We start from the raw sequence: 8,024 nt of genomic DNA, 5'->3' as shown, positions 1-8,024 counted from the left end.
ACGTTGTTTGTAGCTTGCCAATTGTTCATTGCTTTAATAAAAACCTTCTAAAGTGAGAGATACATATTAGATCTATGAGATTTCCACAATCCATGAATATGGGTTTTAGTTTCTAGATTTGATTGTGTGTAGTTTTTTATCATCAACATTTCAGATCATACTACATGATCCATCATCAAGATGCCAGAGAACAAGAAGAACAATTTTTTTTTTGTTCTTCTTGTGCTCTGGCATCCTGATGATGGATCATGTAGTATGATATGAAATGTTGATGGTAAAAAAGTACACACAATCAAATCCAAAAATTAAAACTCAAGATACATTTTTTTTACTTATTTATTTATATATTACACATCTAGGAAAAAGAAATGACAACCTTGCAATATGTATTAGATCCATCAAAGCTATGAGATAGGGAATTTTAGTTCTTCCTTGTTAATAATCAAAACAAGAGTGATTCAGGTTTAGAAAATAAAATGCAAAAATTAATGCAAGAGTAGTTTTGTTAAAAATTTAACTTGCGTGATCCTAAAGAAAGTGCTTAGAAACCGAGATAGGAAACAATTTTTAATTATTGCTCATTTTCATTGGTCTCTATGACTTTAACATCTGCTTCAAGACATTTTACAATTAAGACATAAGGAAAAGTAGAGGTGCCAAGACATTTGTTCTTTATCTATGCTTCAACACAACAACAAATGAGATGAAGCTTGTCATGGAAGAGATTGAGAAATCCAAGTTATGAATAGCTAAGAGAATTTATATAAATTCATTTTCAACCAATAGGGAAAAATTCAATTTCAACCAATTGGGTAAATGAATTCATAATATCATATGCAAATGTTTCTTCTTAACTAGGAAAATATATTTTATTATTAAAATCTTTCAAGCACATTTCCAACATAGAGAATTATTAATTACACATTATTATACCTATTTCAATTTCTCAAGGTAGTTTAGATGTAAAACTATTCATTTTTATAACTTTTGGTAAAATTAGTAAATTATGTTTTTTTTAATATTTGAGATCAATTTAAATGAAACTAGATAACATATAAAAATTATTTTACATTCTAAGAAAAAGTAGATGAAAGTGGTTGCAAATTTTTAGGTATGAGATTAATGTATTAGAATTTTAATAATTTTCATTTGATTATATGAAATTTTTTTATTATTAATTTTATTATTATTTTAGTTAACTTAGATTGTAATTTTTAAAGTAATATTTATACTTTATTATTAAATATTTTCTTTCTTATTTGTTAAGTTTTGATTCTAAAATAAAAATAATATAATAGATGTAGTTTTAGCACTCTTAATCATAATTTCACTCTTTTTATTTGAACTATATGCTATAATTTAATAATAATATTAAAAGTAAACTTAGTAATCAAAACTAAAAGTAAGAAAAACATTATTGTGAATTTATTTTATTAAGATGCAAAATCTTATCTTTCATTAAGGTTCCTTCATCCACTCATTTTTGGACTATTGAACTATTTTTGAAAAAATATTTGAAGTTCACATAACATAAATAAAGATAGATACACAAATAGATATGCACTTATAGATCCTGGAAGTCAATATAAGAGAGCAATGACCAAATAAATAGTTGAAATCCATGAAAAATTAGGGAACAAGCCTAAAAGTCTAAAAAAAATTGTGTAGATGATAAAAATTTAACCACAACATCCATTTATTATGTCATTTATTTATATAATCCAAATATTTCATTAAATGAAAGGATTTTTAAATGTAGATTAAATAAATATAAATTGAATGTAACATTTAACATACAATTAAATATATTAATTTAATCAAACAATGTTATCTTTCACCAAATCATTTTTAAAAAGAAACTTGAACTAATTTCACCTACACCTCTTCTACTTGCTAATATCATTTCTAAAATTACATAATTCCATCACTATCTAATTACTCAACTCTTTCAAAATAAATTTAAAACCCAATCAAATAAATTATTTTAATTAAGTCATTGATAAAAAGATAAAACATATTTTTTTTATTGAAAATTTATTCTATAATATCACATACTTTCTAAAAACAATTTAAAGCTTCAATAGCACAATGATTTGGAATAGTCAATATCTTACCAATGTTCTTCCACTTTTCCTTATAATATTATTTCATTATACAGTAAGGATTTCTACTTATACTAAGAAAGTTCCTCTATACCTCTTAAGTTGTTCAAGAACTGCATAAGTATATGGAAGAGGTAGTAAGGATAAATAGAGATACAGTAATAGATAGCTTATAGACAACTCTACACATATAAGTCTAGGGAAGATGGAATATTGGTGGGGAAGAAGAGGAAGAAGAAATAATTGGAAAGATAATATAAGATGAAGAGAGAAGAGAGAGAAAGAGGTAAAAAAAATTGGTATTGATGTGTGTGTGTGTGTGTGTGTGTGTGTGTGAGAGAGAGAGAGAGAGAGAGAGAGAGAGAGTAATGCCCACCCATAGTTTTCTTTTCTGTTATATTTACCAAACTCATTTATGCCTACATGTGTTAGTTTCAAGGAGATTGAATTTATAATTATGACATTATTTCGTGACATGGATTACATGTATAGCAACAAAGAATTACTTAGTTTATTATATTTCACATGTTGATTGTTGATTATGATTACTAGTGCATTAATAATGCTTTAATGGTTCTTAGTTAATAAATGTGGTTGCTTTTAGGATGATGTCAAATGATGAGTTTTCATGGTTGAATATGTGATGATTTATACCCAAGATTTATTATAGTACTTACCCCATACTTGCATGTGTATGGTGTGTGTGTTTGTTTTACTTTTCTATTTGTCATGTTTGATGTGGTTAAGAGAGTGAGTCATAGTCACCTGCTAGTCGAGATCCACATAATGTACCACTCCCTGCCATTGCTTGTTTAGTTTAGATATATTTATATACATGTACATGCTCATCTTTTATGCAAAATGTAGGTACCAAGCATTGGCTTCCCTGAATTGCCAGGATGAGCGTGCCCTATCACAGTAACTCAATGGTAAGAATGGGGAGATAATAATAAGGTCCAATCCTAGCCATAGCCTAATTACTTGTCCTGAGAAGGAGGACATGTATTTGAGATTCCACCCTTTTTAAACCCATGAGTTTATCTTTGTTTGTGTTGTTTGATTTTGAGTTTTGGTTTATTTTGGTAAAGTTGCTTTTATGTGAATTTCGCTATTCGATTTATTTGGTAAATGATTTAATTGTAATATTTGGGTTAATCATATATTTAAGTATTATTTGATTAAAAAGACAATATTAAAGTATGAGAATGTTTAATTAATTAAAAACTAATTAAATATGTGCTTTAATTTAAAAGTCTAAATTTAAAAGTCTAAATTTAGAAAATTGGTTAAAGAGAAAGTATAATATGATGATATTTAATTAATTATAAATTAATTAAATATGTACTTCAATTTAAAAGATTTAATTTAAACGTTTAATTTAAGAAGTTGGACAAAAAGAGAATTAAAATATTAAAATATTTAATATTTAATATTGCTTTATTATAATTATTTATTTAATAATAATTAAATTATGGTTGCATTAAAAAAATGAGCTTTGATTATTATTATTAATTTAAATAATTAACTATGCTTTAATTAGTGCTTGCACTAATTAATAAACTCAAGAAAAATAAAATATAAAAGAATAAAATTTAAAGATAAAGTTATAGTTCTAATTGTGGCATAGTTATATTTATTTAATTTAATGATAATTATTTAGGAGTTTTATTTTAAAATAAACTCTAAATAATGTTATTAGTTAAATTAATAAATATATTATTAAAAATGCTTCAAAAATTAATTAAAGAGAGAAAGCTAATTATTTAAATTAACATATTTTGTAATTAAATATCTAAAAGAGTTGTGCATGAAAATTTAAAAGATAATAAAGTAATAAATAGTAATTGATCAGTACGTTCCCTCTCGTGATTCCACAATTAGAACCCCAATTTAGGGAATAACTCTTTATTAGAGACCAATAGCTCATTTTACAATTACACAGGTTTTGGGGAGCAAAATTTAGAATCAGATCAAAAGAATTATTGAGAGTTTCAGAGGGTTTGGGATTTGCATGCATTCGTAGATTGTCTCAGATTTTAGTTGTGGTTTTGAGGTTTTAGGAGTGAAAATTCATAATTGGATCCAAAGAATTGTTGAAAGTTTTAAAGGGTTTGGATTTGCATGCATTCACAAATTGTCTTAGATTTTAGCTGTGGTTTTGAGGTAGGGTTTGAAAACACATTGTAGAATTTTATTGAAAGATCTGTCTACTTTGTGTCTTCCTCGGTGTTTGCATATTTCTTATTAATTTACTATATTGATTGCTGAATAAAGAATTATGTTGTAGATTTTAAAAAATTAAAACTTATTAATCAAGATAACTTGACTGAGGAAAATTATAGAAAAACTATAGAAAATTATTATAATTGTATTCTTATAAACCCCTTTCTAATATCATGAAAATTTGATTATTGAAAATTGGAAGAAAATAATAAATTGAATAGTTAGGGTTTCAACTTTAAATTTGTCATTAGAACTATGTGATTATCATGAATTTTTTAAATATAGATAAATATTATTCTTATGTCTAAAATAATTTAATTGCAAAATTTATTAGAAAAAGAAAAAAAGATTAATTGAGAGGAAAGTATGTTGTAATTGAACTTATGCATGCATGTGAAAACAAATATGCTAAAAATAGAAAGCTAGGTATAGTATAGTTACATGCATGTGAAACTAACTATGCTAAAAATAGAAAGCTAAGTATAGTATGGTTACATGCATGTGAAAACAAATATGCTAAAAATAGAAAACTAAGTATAGAATGTTTGCATGATTTGAGAGATCAAAGACATGTGAAAATACTAATTGCATAATTATTTTTATTTTTAGATTTATTTATTTAAAAATAATAAAAATAATAATTTATTAATTTGTAAGATTAAATAAATATTATCCATTTATTTATAAAGTGAATATTAGTATTAGTGATTATTTAAGTCTAATTGAACTCTTAGTTGCGTATAAATGATTTTATATTTATTAATGCAAGAGGGAGCTTAATAAATAAATATTTAGTATTTTATTATATTTTAAGAGAAGTTGTGGTAGAGTTCACATTTTAATTATTTAGTTAATAACTATTTGACTTTATGAGAGAAATTATAAGTAATTAAATTAAATTAATAATTTTATCTCTAGTTGCATTATGAATTAAAGAAAAAGTAAATGTTAATAGTGAACTTAAATACAAGTCAATTTAATATTTTAGAAATGAAATTGATATTGGTATTAAATCTAATAATATACATTTATGATTTTGAGTATGTAAAACAAGCTTTAAAAGGGCCTTGAAACCCAATCATAGAAAGTACAGTCAAACAGTACAATGAAGAAGGCTACAGAGAGCCTGAGCACAAAAGAACAAACAACTCCCTAAAAAAGACATAATTAGGAAAAAGCCAAAGAGAGACACCAAAAAACCAGTGTAGCCCACAAAAGGCCAGGGTGCTCTGACAATGTCTGTCATAACCTCAGTTGCGTTGATCTCAAGCTCAGTCAACTTGCTTGCCGCCTCCTTCATCTCAGCAAGCTCCTGATTAGGGGTCAAGGTATCTTTTTTCCTAGTGCTTGATCTGGTGCATTTCCTTGCTCCTTCATCAAGAGTCCTATCCCTAAGGCTGGTGTTAGGATCTTGCTTCCTATAGATGTTCTGGTCATCCACAAAGTGAATGAACTTTTTGATGTTCTCATTGTCCTTGAGGATGTTAGTACTCTACTCAACTATGTCTTGCATTTTCCTGTCCATCTCAAGGATTCTGGTACGCATCTCATCCACTCTTCTGTCCATACTTTTTTCATCTTCACTGACCCTATTCTTTAGGCTATAGGTCTCCCTTTCTAGAGTGTTCAATCTATGTTTAAGGTCAAGGATTTCATGGAAAAGCCATTTAGTGGTCCAGTAACTATCCACTACACTATTTTTTTCATTGTTAAGAACATCGATTTCTAGTTTCTCCTTGGTAATGTCACTAAGGATAACCAGAGCCAGATTGATTAACTCCTCCACCCGTATTCTACCCTCCTCATTTTCTCTTATCGGGGTTTTGATGAGTTCCCTTTTGATACCCAAATTAGCCATGGTCAAAGTTCCTCCACACCACTTGCCTATCCTTCCCAGTAACTAAACATCTATAAGTGGTAGTACCCACCTCTTCATAGCCTTGTTCTAATTCCACCCTATCAATTGGGTCTTCCTCCACGTTCTCACTTTCCTCCCCCTATTTCTCCTTGTTGTCCTCTGAGGTATTCCTTTTGCACTTTCTAGTCCCTGTGGCCTCCTTCTATTTGCTAGCAAACACTTTAATGGTTATGGTTCTCTTGCTTTTTCTTCATTCCTTACCTTTCCCCTCCCTGTTCTTCTCCTTTGCCTCAACACTTTCACCTCCCATATCCATCCCTTTATCCCATTCATTGTAGCCCCTATTTGAAGAGGTGTCAATATCCTAAGTGGGTTTGGGGAGCACATTTTTCTTCTTACTATCAATGAGAGTTTTTCTTCCTAAGCCCCTTAGCAGAATCTCCAAGTCCTCTGAGTCTGAATACATATCCAAACTTTCCTCTATATTCAAAGGTGAGTACATCTCCTTTGACTCATTAGAGTCCCCTTTGATTTTCTTGCCCTCTTTTTGAAGTATTGATAGATTAACAACAACAACCCCTCATGGAGCATTGGGTTCCTAGTTTTCTTTTCTTGATACTCATTAATATTCTTATTCATGAAAGAATAAAGGTAAAAGGGGATAGGGATTTTTGCCTCATACCTGAAATGGTTGAGTAGTACAAAATGTTATGTGCAAATGTGGTTGAACTTGGTGTCAAGAGTAATGTTGTTGATGATGGCTCAAAGCATGAATCTCCATAGAGGCTTTATTGATTTTTGGAGGTAGTGGGTGCCCCTCTTCACCAGCACCTATTTCTCCTCTTAGTTCTTCGTGAACTCCACAACCACTTGCCCAGAGACCTTCTAGTCTCTATAGAATTTATTGCCTATTATGGGGATGTCAGTGACATGGGAGATGATTTATTTTGTGACAAAGAATTCTACCTTATAAATTTCAACCATACCCTCGTTCTAGGTTTTGACTATGCTTTTGGTTACTAAGGGTTTCCAACCATTGAGGCATTCGATATAGCTCATTATTTCACCCTTCTTTAGAATATTCCACATCTTAGCTCTTCTTTTCCACTTTTGGGCTTCGTCCTCCAGCTCCCTTCTGTGACGTTCCCCAACCATGGTTTTCTCCTCACTATTGTCTCTATAAGCAGTAACCTTCTGAACCTACAAGTATTCGGCTCTCCTTGTTTTCTTACCACTTATTTCCTACTTGTGAATTTGCTTCATTCCCATGGTACTTGACATGGGTTGATGGATATTGTAGATATGGAAAGTATGAAATTTTTTGTACTTCCACCTCATAACTCTACATATTCCCCATAAAAAATTGATTATCATATTCAGTACACACATGTTAGTACTGAACTTAGACTGAAAACAACTAATTTCCATTATGACATTTAATTATTCCCAATCTACCTAGGATATGATCCCTCTTGATGACTTCATTAACTTCTGACGGGTTGTCATTTCCATCTGTCCATTTGGCCACCTCGTTATGCTTCACAACCCAATTTTCCAACCTATCCGCAACATTGTTGGCCTCATGGTACTAATGTTCCACGTAGATTTTTTTCAAATGTTTGGAGGTCCTGGATACATTCACCAATAATATTTGCAGTAGCCCAAGTTGGCTTATTTCTGTCATTAAGGCAATCAATAATGTTTTTAGAGTCTCCTTCTAACCAAAGAAACTTCACTCCCATTTCTTTGGCTAACATTATAGTATGATGCACTGCAATGGCCTCAACATAATGATTAGTTTGACTCCCAATGGGGGTAGTGAGAGAAACAATACCTTTCCC

Source organism: Cupressus sempervirens, chromosome 7 (assembly GCF_028749045.1).
Source record: "Cupressus sempervirens isolate cs-2001-9-10 chromosome 7, ASM2874904v1, whole genome shotgun sequence".
Taxonomy (NCBI): Eukaryota; Viridiplantae; Streptophyta; class Pinopsida; order Cupressales; family Cupressaceae; genus Cupressus; species Cupressus sempervirens.
This window is presented reverse-complemented; position numbering follows the sequence as displayed.